We start from the raw sequence: 14,437 nt of genomic DNA, 5'->3' as shown, positions 1-14,437 counted from the left end.
AGTTCATGGGTAGAATTTTGGATCAAATATTATTTCCAGGTTGAAAGTCTATCCTGCCACAATAAAAACAAATTCAGAAAACCACAGGAAATGTTAGCACTGGTAGTAATGTGTATTCAGTTTTATTTAAATCACAAAGTTTAAAGCTATCGCTTCACCCTACTTCACTGCAACTGGATAAAAATAATAAGAATTAAAAGAATCGTTGTGCAAAGCTATTTGTTTAATGATTTGATCAAAGAATATATATTTTATACTATATTCCAATATATTCTAAAACCAATTAGGGTAACTGTTTCTTTAAGAGTGTAATTTGACTTATTTGTCACCAAAAAAATACTTTTTACAGTAATTCTCTTCTTCAGAACTTACAACAAATAAAGAAGTGCAGTTATTTCATTTCCAAACACTGCCATTTTTGGAGATGCCCCTGGATTGTTTGCCAACATGCCAACCTCAATAACTGCCTTTCATTAGCCATAACAAAAGCATTGTGTGGGCTATGCTTAAAATTATAATTATCAAACTTTATAAATGTTGTCCTAAGTGTGTTGGACTGTGAAATGTTGCATAGTATGTAATAGGAATACAGCTGACCCCCGTTATAGTGTTATCCGTTACAACGTGAATCTGCTTATAACGCGATCTGAGCGTGGCTCCCAATAATATGCAGATCTCCTACCATGCAATTTTCTAGCCTCTCGTGTGCCTTGCTGGGGTGACCAGGGCTTGTCATGTGCCAGGTGCCAGGGATCTTGCTGTATGCACGCGCCCCCCCCCCTCTCTTCGGATTCGGGGTCAAATGACATTGTGGGGTCATGTGATGTCACATTACAATGGCGATGCTTCAATCTGACTCTCTTTGTTCAGGGTGATCTCTGTCAGTCTGGTGCTACCACTCACTGTGCTGTCAGAGAGCCAGGAAAAGTCTCAGGTATTTAACCCACCAGTTCCATTTTTAACCCCCCCAGCCTCAGGTATTTAACCCCTCCAGTTCCGTTTTTAACCCCCCCCCCCCCAGCCTTGGATATTTAACCCCTTTGCTTCCGTTTTTAATCCCTCCCTCCCAGCCTCAGGTATTTAACCCCTCCAATTCCATTTTTAACCCTGCCCCCACCACACCCACATAGAGACACAGACATACTGTCTCTTTAAGGAAGCTGGCTGTGATTTTCTTCTCTCTCCCTCTCTGCTGGAAGCTGAAGGCAGAAGCAGGGAGAGGAGAGAGCTGCCAGCTGCTGCTGATGTTGGGTCAGTCCTGCGTGGGGGTGCCGCTGAGCCACTGGTTCTGGGACAGCTGGGAGAGTTATTCCAGTTCTCCCCTTCCGGTGGCCGCGAAACCCTTGAGGGGTAAAATTATTGCGCAATTTTTTTTAAACGCGATCCGATTCTTTGGAACCCAAGCACCGCGCTATAATTGGGTTCATCTGTAGTTACTTGATGTAGGTTTGTGAATGGTGTCTATCAATATTTGTGTGTCTTTACAAAAAATTACTATATTGGCCTTGTGTATGAAACTCAATTAAGCAGTGAAGTTCCAAGATGTCAACTAAGTAAGGAACCAGGAAAGCACAGCAGGCCATTTTATCTTTGATAAAGCGCTGTAAGAGCGCGAAACGCGTACGAAGGATACCTTACCTTCTCCTGTGTATGCTGCTGTGTTTTCCATATGAATAAACCTAATTTTTAATAGTTCACGCTTTGCTTGGACGCTGCTTTTTGGCCTGCTGTGCTTTCCTGGTTCCTTACCTACGTGGACATCTTGGAACTTCACTGCTTATGCACTATGAATGGAGATGCACGCTGCATGAGAGCCCCGATTAGCCACAGACAGTGAGTACTTCAATCAATGCAATGTTTGCTGCTTGTTCAAATTGAACTCTGTTACTCTGCTGTTTGTTCACTTGATTATTGGGACACAGTGCCATCTGTGACTACCATCAAGATTTATTGAACTTATACCTATATATTTATTCTACTATGGCTATCTGTGCTTTCACGAACTATCAGTGATTTAGTTTCTCTATATAGGTTTGGTTGGTGTTTTGAGCCCTGGGAGAGACTCGGCAGTCTCTTTTTCATATGAAACTGAATTAACACATTTCTTGCATTTGACTTAGATTGTATGCTCTTCGGGGTAGGGACGCCTATTGTTTTATGTCTGAAGCGCTTACTCAAATTGTGTTATAATATTATGTCATGTGTACTTGTAAAGCACTGTGTACCTGGATGGCGCTATATAAATAAAGATAAGGCTCATGGTGCATGTCACTAAACTTCATGTAACTCTAGTATATAGTTACGAAGGCAAGTTAAACTGTTATTAAAAGGAATCCTCAAAATGTTGAAACGTATATATGCACATGGCTTTGAAATGTTGTTATATAGAAGTACATTTAAAATAAAATATATAACAATATTTTACCCTTAGGAATCTAGGGCAGTCATGTAAGATATGTAAAATTGAGTCTCTGTATGGCTCTCTGTATGGTACTGTATAAGAGAGTCTAAAACACATACTATAGCTATTAATTTTTCATTAATACTCAAAAGATTTACATCGCAGCACAACATTCTTTTAAAATGATGTTGTATAAGCAGGGCTTTCTATATGGAAGGCACACAAACATAGCTTGTGATCTAAATTCTGATTCTGAAAGGTTTGCCGATCTGTAAGCAAGTCTGAGAACACTGCAGAGGATGACAGAACTCAAGAAGGAAAATTAGAACAAACAGGGTGTGTGTGTGTCCCCCACACCCGGTCCGGCCTCTCTTGCATGGCACGCATCGGCAGAAGTGCGCGTGGCTCACGGTGCGCATGCACAGAGGCTTGCGGCCGGTGGTGCACATGCGCAGAGGTCTGCGTGGCCCATAATTTGCGTGCGGCCGGTGGCGCACAAGCGCAGAAGCCCACGGCACATACACAGAGGCCCCTGGCAGTAGCTGATGGCCGTTAGTGTGCATGCGGACTTGAAGAGGGAGGACATGAGTGTACGTGTTCTATGCATGTGCTCCTCTACTGCGCATGTGCTGGCTGCAACCTCCATGCAGGCTGGAAGTGTGAGGTATGCTCTTTGAGGTATGCGCATGTGCGGACATGTGTCCATTAGTAGCGTGATGTCACTTCCATCATGGATTTTTGTGACAACACAAGTCATTTTTCCTATCAAAAATCTGTAGGCGCCACCAAAGAAGTTTCACTTCAAAAATCTTTCTTCATAAAAACCAGCCCGGTTCATGCTCCTTGCTGGAAGAAACTACAAGTGGCTCAGTCATACTATCCCTGTCTCCTGTTTATTTATCTTTAATTCATTCTTTAATGATCTGATTACATTCTCAGTGTCCAAGATTTACTGTCATCTGTTATAGAGACTTGTATATGAATGGGCATTAGGGCCAAAGCAGGGTCTGATTAATATGAAGTTTAAACCGTTTTGGGCACCACTCCATAAAAAAGACATTATGGAACTAGAAAAGGTACAGAGAAGAGCCACCAAATTTATAAACGGGAATTCATTACCCATGGAGACAGTGATGGCAGATACAATAGATATCTTCATAAAAAGCTTGGGTTTTTTTTGTTTTTTTTTAGAAAGGAATGTTATACAGGAATATACCAAATAAGTAAACATGGGAAGGATGTTGATCCAGGGGGTAATCTGATTGCCAATATTTGGAGTCAAGAAGGAATTTAATGTTCCCGTTATGAGAATATTTCACTGGGGGTTTTTGTTTGCCTTCCTCTGGGTCAAAATACTGGAAATACAAACATAGGATAAAGTACCTGTCGTCTAAACTTAGCATAGTTTGAACTTGATGGACACTCGAATAAAGTGTGTCGCCAGTGTACATTTTTAACCTCACCTAATATGTAACTATATTACTTTGTAAAATGTAGAGCTCAATTCAATAATTCTATAAGAGATTAATATGCTACTAGGTGTTTTACAGTTAATTGCAGCTATTAATGTTGGTAGGAAAAGTCCTGGCTACCAACTTCTTAAAGGGCTGTGTTGAACAGCACATAGCTTAAAGGCTTTATGCGCCGTCCCTCCTTTGTGACGCTAAACCAAATAATGGAGACCACACAATGTTGGAAGAAAAGGTCACAGCTTTATTTTAACATCCGCTGTTAAAATCCTACCAGCCTGCCCGCCAGCCAAGTATGCTCCATGCAAAATGGGGGGGAGATCCTTGCCCAGACAGCCAGCAATTGGCCCGCTCCCTCCCCCCGCCCGTAGCATGTGAATGGGGGGGAGATCCTTGCCCAGACAGCCAGCAATTGGCCCGCTCCCTCCCCCCGCCCGTATCATGTGCATGGGAGGGAGATCCTTGCCCAGACAGCCAGCAATTGGCCCGCTCCCTCCCTCCGCCCAAAAGCACTGTAAAATGGGAGGGGGAGATCCTCATTCAGCCGATGTTGGGCTGCTTCCCTCCCCCTCCCGCCCCTAGGGTCAGCTTAGGCCCAGCCCTAAAGCTGGCGCCCAGCCTTTTACCAGCGTTGATTGGGCATAGGCCGGCCCGGCCCTACAGCCGGCGCCTCCAGCCTGCCGCGCTGTTCTAGGGGCTCCAGCTGAGGGACAGACCCTAAAGTCCTCGCCCTTTCTCCGTCTCGTGAGCTTGGCTGGTGCGGCAGCTCCGCTGTGACGAGGAGACAAACTGCTCCTGTGTGATACAAAATCATGTTAATATAACATTCCAACAGCTCAATACCATAGCAAAACATTGGGGATGGGTGGGTGGGAATTCCGTTAGCTCTGTCTCTCACCCCTGGGGCCCCACTCTTTATACCCTGTCCCCCTCCCCCTGCATGGGAGGGGACAAGCAGCCTTCCCACTCCGTGTGGGAAGGGGGAGGGGGGTTAGCCGACCCCCCCCCCTACCAGCTCTCGCCAATCAGGACGTCGCAGCCCTTAAGGAGCCTACGACCCCATGCTGGGGCCTCTGCCTCTTCATAAAGGCTTTATGCGCCGTCCCTCCTTTGTGACGCTAAACCAAATAATGGAGACCACACAATGTTGGAAGAAAAGGTCACAGCTTTATTTTAACATCCGCTTTTTAAAATCCTACCAGCCTGCCCGCCAGCCAAGTATGCTCCATGCAAAATGGGGGGGAGATCCTTGCCCAGACAGCCAGCAATTGGCCCGCTCCCTCCCCCCGCCCGTAGCATGTGAATGGGGGGGAGATCCTTGCCCAGACAGCCAGCAATTGGCCCGCTCCCTCCCCCCGCCCGTATCATGTGCATGGGAGGGAGATCCTTGCCCAGACAGCCAGCAATTGGCCCGCTCCCTCCCTCCGCCTAAAAGCACTGTAAAATGGGAGGGGGAGATCCTCATTCAGCCGATGTTGGGCTGCTTCCCTCCCCCTCCCGCCCCTAGGGTCAGCTTAGGCCCAGCCCTAAAGCTGGCGCCCAGCCTTTTACCAGCGTTGATTGGGCATAGGCCGGCCCGGCCCTACAGCCGGTGCCTCCAGCCTGCCGCGCTGTTCTAGGGGCTCCAGCTGAGGGACAGACCCTAAAGTCCTCGCCCTTTCTCCGTCTCATGAGCTTGGCTGGCGCGGCAGCTCCGCCACCCGGAGGCCCCTCTGCCGGGCACTGGCTACCCTGGGGCCGACACGCCCACCCAAAGCTGCGACCTCTGATCTTAATTCTTCCCGCAAAAAACCCTTGATGTTACTTAAGAACACCTCCAACCCCTTTGGTGATAGATGCACGCAGTCCCTTCCGTGCCAGCTGCACTCCTTGGTGTCAGTCCCTCTGCACTTTAAGAGTTTTACCGCCGCTAGAGGATGAATTTTGCCCATGGCCTTATTTACCTTCCTCCTAGCTTTCTCTTTCCGTGGCCCTTTTAAAATTTGCTTTGGACTAATTACAGACCAAATGATTAAAACCTCACTCCACAGCGCCTTCAAGCGGGCGCGTTCCTGCCGTAACCGATAAATCAACTCTAGTGTTTTGGTGTTGGCTGGATCATTCCCCACGAGGTGTAGCAAACTAACATCCGGTTTCACCTGAAATTCTGCTCACTCCTTGTCCAGAGCCTGTTACAGATCAACCAAGCACCTTCCTCTCTTCCCAAGCCAACGCCAATTCACCCCCTCCCCCGTACACCACAGCTGCTGGCCGCACCGCTGATCCTTCGCCCATACGTGCGCCCACTGAACGAAGGAATGTCCCATGATCCACACTTCCAGGGTGATTTGTGCAGCTGTCTACTGAGAGGGAAAAACATGTTAATCTTCTTGCCTCCGCACGTTGCTGTGCCCTTAGGCCCTGATGTAACCCCCTATAGGCACTGGGTTTCCACCTCCCCGGTTACCACATTTGGTCCGGCATACAGCCGTTCTCAGCTACCGCTGTTGCGGCACCAATTCTAAAGCAATGGGTAACAAATACACTGGGATCCATCCCCCTTAGCAGCAAGGCACCGCATAAAAACGCTTTGAAATTGGTACCTTGTGAGTGGTGTTGCGTCCTGATGGATGATGAAATTGCTCCCAACCTTGGGCCTGTGCCTTACGTACCCCTTACTCAACGCCACTGGGCAAACTTCTGTTATCCTCCATAGTGAGGTGGACCCACGCTCCCCTTCCCGCTTGGTCGGTTTCAGACCTGTGAATCTTGCATACCACTGACGTAGCATAGAGAATCATGCTCGCGAAAAACAAGCCCGAACCCTGGATTGTTTAAGATGCCGCCACTAGCTCGCCAACCCTGGAGGCACCAAGAAAGCCACGGCAAATACTACTCTGAACAGTTCCCTTTTCCGCTGTACTGAAACATGGCTCTTTTGCTGCCATCATCAATACGTTGAAAAAGAACGCTGTGACGTTCGAAACGCATTGTATGGGTCTTTTGTCACATTAAAGTGCCCTTTTGTTTATTTATTGTTGAATCTGGGTCCTTCCTGCTCAGTTTTTGCTAGTGCGCTTTTGTTCTCCATTTTCCTGTTATACTGCATATCTGATGCTGCACAGCCTGCCTACCGCTCCTAGGATGTGAGTATTACTTATGTTCAGGGGAACCTGCCAATGAGACTGAGGGTGAGTGGGCTTGTACCCTCTACCACCTGTCTTCAGGAGGATAGTACCCATACTATTGCATGTTAAGCACTATATCATATCATTTTATATACCTTGGCTTAGTGGTTTGGCTCACTTTATTTCATTATACCTGCATAGAGCGCTTTAGCCTATTATTCTATCATCAATACCTGAAGCCTGTCTGGCGTTATCGCCTCCTTACTGTCAGTTCACTTGGCTTCACCCCTATCCCAGCCTATTCTTAGGGTTCTCCTAACTATGAAATCCTTAGTTATGTCCTTGCAGATGTGCCATTTCAGAAAACCACAGTCCTGCCATCATGGCCCCAACCCCCAGCTGCCTTCTGGGCCTGTAGGAAGCTAATGATCCGCGCGCTACTACCACGCTTACCCTCGACTCTGTCCTTTTGCTTGAATACTAGCCATGTGTGCCAAGCCTGGAGGTATATATAGAGGCGAATTTAAGATTGCGACTTGCGAGTGTGGTTACCAAATTCTAAACATATTCTTCCCACGATGTTCCCCAAATGTTTTATATGTGTCGCATCTAAGGTCTATGTATTTAAGGACGTTCAGACCCTCTTCTGGGTGCTTCTCCAGCAGGCAGCTGGCTAACACAGGTAACCTCTTAGCCAGTTGTCCATGATTTATACTTACTAGCTCTCTCCTCACCTGTAGCCTTTGCTTTTTCCCTGGCCTGAAACCCATCAGCAAAAGGTTGTGTACGTCCGTGAACTTTCCCTTTTATTATCTCACTTTGAGTGTAGATAGAAGAATCCGTCTAGCTACTTCCAGAGCAAGCGGGTAAATAGTGGCTGAGCCAGCCTGGGTGGTGAAGGATTGGTACTGGTCCCCCAGCGCCTCCTGCTTGGCGTCGCACCCAGAGCGGGTGTCTGGCTTCCCTCCTCGGCGTCCGTAGAATTGATCAGCAGTACTGCCGCTCCTATCTAGATCAAAACTCACCAGTGAAGGAATGAACAAATAATTTATTAAATTACCTAAACGGATACACCACAAACAGAAAAGAGAACCTCCTCCCACGCGTTTCAATTGAAATGGTCTTTCTCAAGGCGTGTAAACCGACTGGAGAGAGGTCCTAGCGCCGGCGTAAGTGTCCTTCCCTTTACATTAAAGTGTAAGCTCTTCGGGGCAGGGACTCTACCTTAATGTTACTTTAATGCCTAAAGCACTTATTCCCTGATCTGTTACTTATATGATCTGATATTTATTTGGTTACCACATGTATTACTACTGTGAAGCGCTATGTACCTTAATGGCGCTATATAAATAACGACATACAATACAATACAATTGCTGGTACTTACGCCGTCATCTTTAATTTTTGGGGCCTTGCTCTCCCGCGCTGCCCCCTGCGTTGCACCGCTTGGCCTAGCCTTAAGTGTAAAATATACTGGACACCTAACAAGCTCCTATTGAACCCCCAAAATAACCACAACATATATATAAGCATATGAGTGTCAAGAGGAGTGCTACTGAGCATGGCAATATATATTTAAAACCAGAGACAGAACCTAAAACACAGACAAAGCTCAGTTTTAGCACATCCAGTGAGACTCATACACGGTACAGTGCCTAAATATATATGTATAAATATCTAATAAGTAAAATGGTCTTTTAGTTTGACATCTTTGGCCAAAATTGTTGTAAGCCCCTGAGCCAACGGCACGACAGACCACATATCAGGATCAGGGGTCCCTAACGCTAATATAAATTCTTAATAACCTGTGTAATAACAGGAAGAATGATTTATAGTAAATCTGTCAATATTAGTTGCAAAGTTCTGAGTCTGACTGAAGCTTTTATTGACCTGTACATTACCAGGAAAAGCACTCTGTATTAGAGTTGTCACAGCCACACTGCAAGCAGGCCAGTTCCCCTGAGTGACTTAATAGATACCTGGCCTTAAGTGACCGGAGAATCACCGCTGTCTCTTTAGGAATTTATACAGACAGGTTTTGTGAAACGTCGCTGTCACTATCTGAGTCGCTATTACCCGTACTAGACTAGGATTTATTTCCTTACCTGGAATCTCGTTGCTCGGGTTAGTACCCTGCGCTGACCTGGCCTGAAGCGCGGTGACTGGCCTCGGCGTCTGTCCCCCTCCTCGCCATGCGTCGGTGAAGGTGAGTAGGTGTCCTGGTCCACATTCCATGGGTGCAATGACCAGTCATTGGCCGTCGCTTCCTGCGAAAACTGAGAGGACCCCATGCAGGATCCCGGGGCTGGGTCGCCTTAAATCCTCTCCCCCCACCCCCGCCGGTGACAGAGCAGAACGCCCGTCTCTGCGCTGCAGTTAATCTGCCCGACACAGCGTGGCCCTTGGGTGGGAGGGGCAGGGGCCCCCGGTGGCTGGGGCGGTTATACACCAGACCGCCCGCGCCCCTGCCTGCTGGAGGTAAGTAGGTGGGGTGGTTGGGTATGGCGTATGGTTATATGATATGTTGGTGCTTCACTGTAGTAACCCTGCTCACAGTCTGTCCTGTACTGTGAGGGGTAAGGGTGTAACCCCGCTCACAGTCTGCCCTGTACTGTGAGGGGTAAGGGTGTAACCCCGCTCACAGTCTGTCCTGTACTGCGAGGGGTAAGGGTGTAACCCCGCTCACAGTCTGTCCTGTACTGTGAGGGGTAAGGTTGAGGTCGCCCTGAGGGGTGAACTTGAGGTCGCCCTGCAGTACCGCTAGGGGCCTCATGGTGGCGCTGCTGCAGAGGAGGGCCAAGGTAACAGCCAGCCTCTGAAGACCTGCCTGTGACCTCCTGTCTCTTTAATAAACATGGGGCGGGGAACCCCCCCTCCCCTGCTCACAGAAGCCCGGGAAGGGAGGGTGGAGCAGGGGGAAAGGTCAGCCTGCAGCCCGCGCGCGGGAGAACAGCGCCCCTCCCTCCCCTGCTGCAGCACATTGGAGGGAGGTGAGTCATGGCGCCGAGGAGCCAGCAGCACCGCACGCAGGTTGGAGGGGTGAGTGGGATGGGGTGAGTGGGATGGGGGCGCGGGACGGAGCCAGATTGTCCCTGTGGAGGAGGGGTGAGGAGGCTGTGTGGTGGGAGCCGGCGCGTGGCCACCCCCAGCAGAGGGGTAAGTGGCCTGTTGCAGTGGGAGCCGACAGGCGCGCTCCCCGTGGGATAGCCCCTGCGGTCGGGAGAGATGGTAGGGGGGGGGGACCTGGGCATCGGGCGCCCTGCTCGGCGCGCGGCCGTCACCTGCAGAGTGGTGAGCGGGCTGGCGGCGCTGGGGCTGGCGGCGGCAGCACAGGAGCGACCCACCCCCCTCCCTGCCGGGACTGCGCTTGGGCAGAGGGAGTAGGGCGCGGGCGGCGGGGCCTCGCCGAAGCCCGAACCGGAAGGGGGGACAAGGCCTGGGAGCAGGGGAAGGAGGGGTGCGGGAATAGAGGCCGGGAGGCGCCGTGGCCCGGCGGGGGAATCAGTAGTGAGGCGGAGGGACCTTGCAGGGGAAAAAGCCGAGAGGTGGCGGGGCACAGGGTGGGGGGCGGATAGGGGGGCATAAGGCTGGAGGGGGCCCCAGGGTGGGCGCGGGAGCGTGGTGGGCTGCAAGCAGGCGCCTGCACTTGCCGGGGGACCTGGGACGGCTGTGGGATGGGGAATGGGGATCCCTACCTGCACCTCAGCGCTGGGATCTGCGCGGGCAGGGACACTTACCGGCCCCTCTGGTGCCGCAGCATCAGCGGGCTCCTCAAGCTCATGGTTGAGGCTGGCAGGACTCGGGGTCTTCATACAGCGGGGGCTGCTGTAGTCACTGCGGTCTTGAAATGGCAGCTCAGCAGCAGCAAGCGTTCCTGTAAGGTAAGGGGAAAATTCCGTTAGCTCTGTCTCTCACCCCTGGGGCCCCACTCTTTATACCCTCTCCCCCTCCCCCTGCATGGGAGGGGACAAGCAGCCTTCCCACTCCGTGTGGGAAGGGGGAGGGGGGTTAGCCGACCCCCCCCCCTACCAGCTCTCGCCAATCAGGACGTCGCAGCCCTTAAGGAGCCTACGACCCCATGCTGGGGCCTCTGCCTCTTCAAAATTGACTTAAATTGGGTTCTCAGCTAAATTGGGTTCTCAGCTAAATTGGGTTCTCCGCCATCCAAACTTACCATTAACATTTAAAAAGTACGTGGAAATATAGCTGTGTGTGCAAGTTGCACAGATACATGTCAATAATAACATTGAAATAAAACAGCAACTCTAATTTACAAGTAGCAAGCCACCAAGCACGTTATAATCTGTAATATTTCCCTTCACACGTGTAATCTTTACAATTGCATGTTGTTTGAAAGAGATGATTAGTTTTATTTATTAGTTATTTATATTGATAGCTGGTAATATAGTTGTGAAAATGAAACAGAGATAAATAAACCCACATTGCAGTCCAGGCCTACGGGGGGACTGGATTTAAGATCAATTTAAGTGGCGCTTTAGCCTGGTACCTGCCTTGTTTAACTTTATACAGGCATACCCCGGTTTAAGGACACTCACTTTAAGTACACTCGCGAGTAAGGACATTATTTTTAATAGCCCCATTCCCGTGTCCGTACGCTCGCTTCGCGAGTACGGACACTTATTCTGCCCTACAGACCGCTGTAGCAGTGACGCGCTGATTCCCCACGCCCAATAGGCAAACGGCAGCTCGTGCATGCGCCTGTCAGCACGTCCTGAACACCAATACCGGCTCCCTACCTGTACCGAAGCATCGATAAGTGGGAAAAAGGGAGTGCTTCACTTTAAGTACATTTTCGCTTTACATACATGCTCTGGTCCCATTGCGTACATTAATGCGGGGTATGTCTGTAAACTGCTGTTGTAAAGTTTATGATAACAAAAAAGAGTAAGAACACAGAACTGTACATAGGGGCCTATGTACTAAGATAACATGGGGAAAAAATTATGTGTCAAGATTTGTCTGGTAAAATGTTGTTTCTTTAATATATTTGGTTTTATGTGTAGCCCTTGGACTCCCACCCTAAGTGAGATTAGTTTTGCTACTTCATATTAGTGGTGCCTACCTGTGAGGTAACAAGAGGGCTGTGTGCTCCGCTGTAGGGAGAACAGGACAGGGTTTACAAGGTACCTTATTCGTGGTTGCAGTGCCTCCAGTCAGCATGGGTCCTTTGGATGGAATGGTGGTCCATACTAACACCTGTCTTTGTCAGCATAGACAGTGAATCACACTGATAATGGTACAATAGTGTTTATTGTAGGTTCTGATCTTACAGCATTGCATAGCTTTCCCTCTGCATGGTGCTCCTCCTGAGGCCTCCTAGTGAGACCCAGGGTAGCTGGTACTCACTCCACAGGGGGAGGAAAGAGATACACTTACTTTTAGAAAAGTGCCAGTATTTATTCTCTTGGGTGTGATTGTAACTCTGCCCTCTAACGAGACATATCTGGATACTGACAGGCCATCACATCCAGTATGTGACAAAATCAGTAATCCACCCCTCAGGCTGACACTCACTGGCTATTGCTAGGCCCGCCCTTGGATACATCAAATGTATCTAAGGCTGCAAAAGCACACAAGGCCTTTCTGAAGGAATTAACCCATCCACTGCCTGACCTAACAGGACTTACACTGTAGGGCCCAGGAAAATAGGCAGTGGCCGTGAGGCTATGCTACATTTGTATCATTTTGTTTGGGTTATAAAGCTGCACTTGTGTTTACTGATACACTTATGTATTGTCAGTTTTAATAGAGTATTCTTATTTATACTGCATACATAGATTTTTTGTAAGCAACATATGCTGCCACTTTATATTTATTACATATACTTATACACCGGAGTATTTTCTTGAAGTTTGGGACACCTGATTTAGAGTGATAATTGGTTATTGTATGTGTTTAAAGTACCCCCTAACATTTATTTTGTTTCACTTATTTGAACCGGGTAATCCCCTAAACTGATCTGCGGTTCTCAACCTTTGAAGACCCCCCCCCCCCAGTTTCCTAAATGCATTTCCAGGGTAAGAATACTTGTCCTGTGATCATGAAATAGCTATTGGGTCAATTGACTGCACTGGTAGCCAATAGAAATTTGAAGCGTCATCATGAGATAATGTGGTTACTATTTAGTGGTGAAACATACAGAACACCTACAAGCTCATACTGAACCCCAAAAATAACCACTATATATATATATATATATATATATATATATATATATATATATATATATATATAAGCATATACGTTTCACAGAGGAGTGCTACTGAGCATGGCAATATATATATTAAAACCAGAGACATAACATAAAACACAGACAAAGCTCAGTCCACATCCAGTAAAACTTATACACGGTACAGTGCCTAAATATACATGTATAGATAACTAATAAATAAAATGGTCTTTTAGTTTAACATTTTGGCCAAATTGTAGTAAGCCCCTGAGCCAACTTCACGGCAGACCACATCTCAAGTCTTAGCTGATTGGAGGGTGGCATCCTCTTACCTAATTGAAGCTCACTCCCTCCCACATTTAAATGGTTAAAAGCAACCTTCATAGCATCTCCCACTCTCAGGGGAACTTGCTTGCTTACAGTGTGATTGTGACAAATCTAATACAGAGTGCTTTTTCTGGTAATGTACAGGTTAATAAAAGCTTCAATCAGACTTAGAACTTTGCAACTAATTTTGACAGATTTACTATAAATCATTCTTCCTGGCAATGCACAAGGTTATTAAGAATTTATATTAGTGTTAGGGACCCTTGAGATGTGGTCTGCCATGAAGTTGGCTCAGGGGCTTACAACAATTTGGCCAAAATGTTAGACTAAAAGACCATTTTATTTATTAGTTATCTATATATGTATATTTAGGCACTGTACCGTGTATAAGTTTTACTGGATGTGCACTGAGCTTTGTCTGTGTTTTATGTTATGTCTCTGGTTTTATTTAGTGGTGACCATGAGGTCATATTTGTACTTTGTTCAAAGAAACTTTAAAAATGCTATATTTCCGGTAACCAGGGTGATCCCTTGGAGTTTGGGGGATCACAAATCAGCTGCAAGGAAACCCCAGCGAGAAATACGGTGAATACACAAATAATGGATTATTTTTTTTTGTGGGGGGGGGGGGGGGGGTTGGCTTTCAGTTCTCAATGTCTATGAGGCTTTCAAGATCAAGCTGAACACCATCCCATATCCATGTTAGTGTTCCTTGAAACAATAGATAATAAAACCTATTGTTCTGTGGTATGTAGAAGACAATATACCCACAGTTATGCTTCTCTTGTAATCATAACTAATTTCTGAGTTAAAGGATCTTTTTGAATTTGGAAGTTTTATATAAAATGCCCACTGTGATACTGTATATGCATATTCTTCAGACTGGTGCAGGCTGCTAACCATCACAGGCATAGTAATCATAGTTAACTTTCTTGCTGGCAGT

General features: G+C 47.6%; 2 long non-coding RNA genes across 2 annotated transcripts in view; one reads left to right on the top strand and one right to left on the bottom strand.

Annotated features, from left to right (window-relative positions):
- Positions 1-844: 844 nt before the first annotated feature.
- LOC142469946 (uncharacterized) overlaps positions 845-14,437 on the top strand; it is a 28,743-nt gene continuing 15,150 nt past the window's right edge. The window contains exon 1 of the long non-coding RNA XR_012789132.1: positions 845-934. This is a non-coding gene — a long non-coding RNA (uncharacterized LOC142469946). The remainder of the gene's footprint in view (positions 935-14,437) is intronic.
- Positions 4,094-6,341, bottom strand: LOC142469942 (uncharacterized). Its single transcript, XR_012789130.1, has 2 exons — positions 6,009-6,341; positions 4,094-4,665 (listed from the first exon to the last, which is right to left on the bottom strand). It is a non-coding gene; the product is annotated as an uncharacterized LOC142469942 (long non-coding RNA).

The sequence above is a fragment of the Ascaphus truei genome, chromosome 1 (assembly GCF_040206685.1).
Source record: "Ascaphus truei isolate aAscTru1 chromosome 1, aAscTru1.hap1, whole genome shotgun sequence".
NCBI lineage: Eukaryota > Metazoa > Chordata > Amphibia > Anura > Ascaphidae > Ascaphus > Ascaphus truei.
Note: the sequence above shows the minus strand (reverse complement) of the source record. Positions and strands in the feature narration are given on the sequence as shown.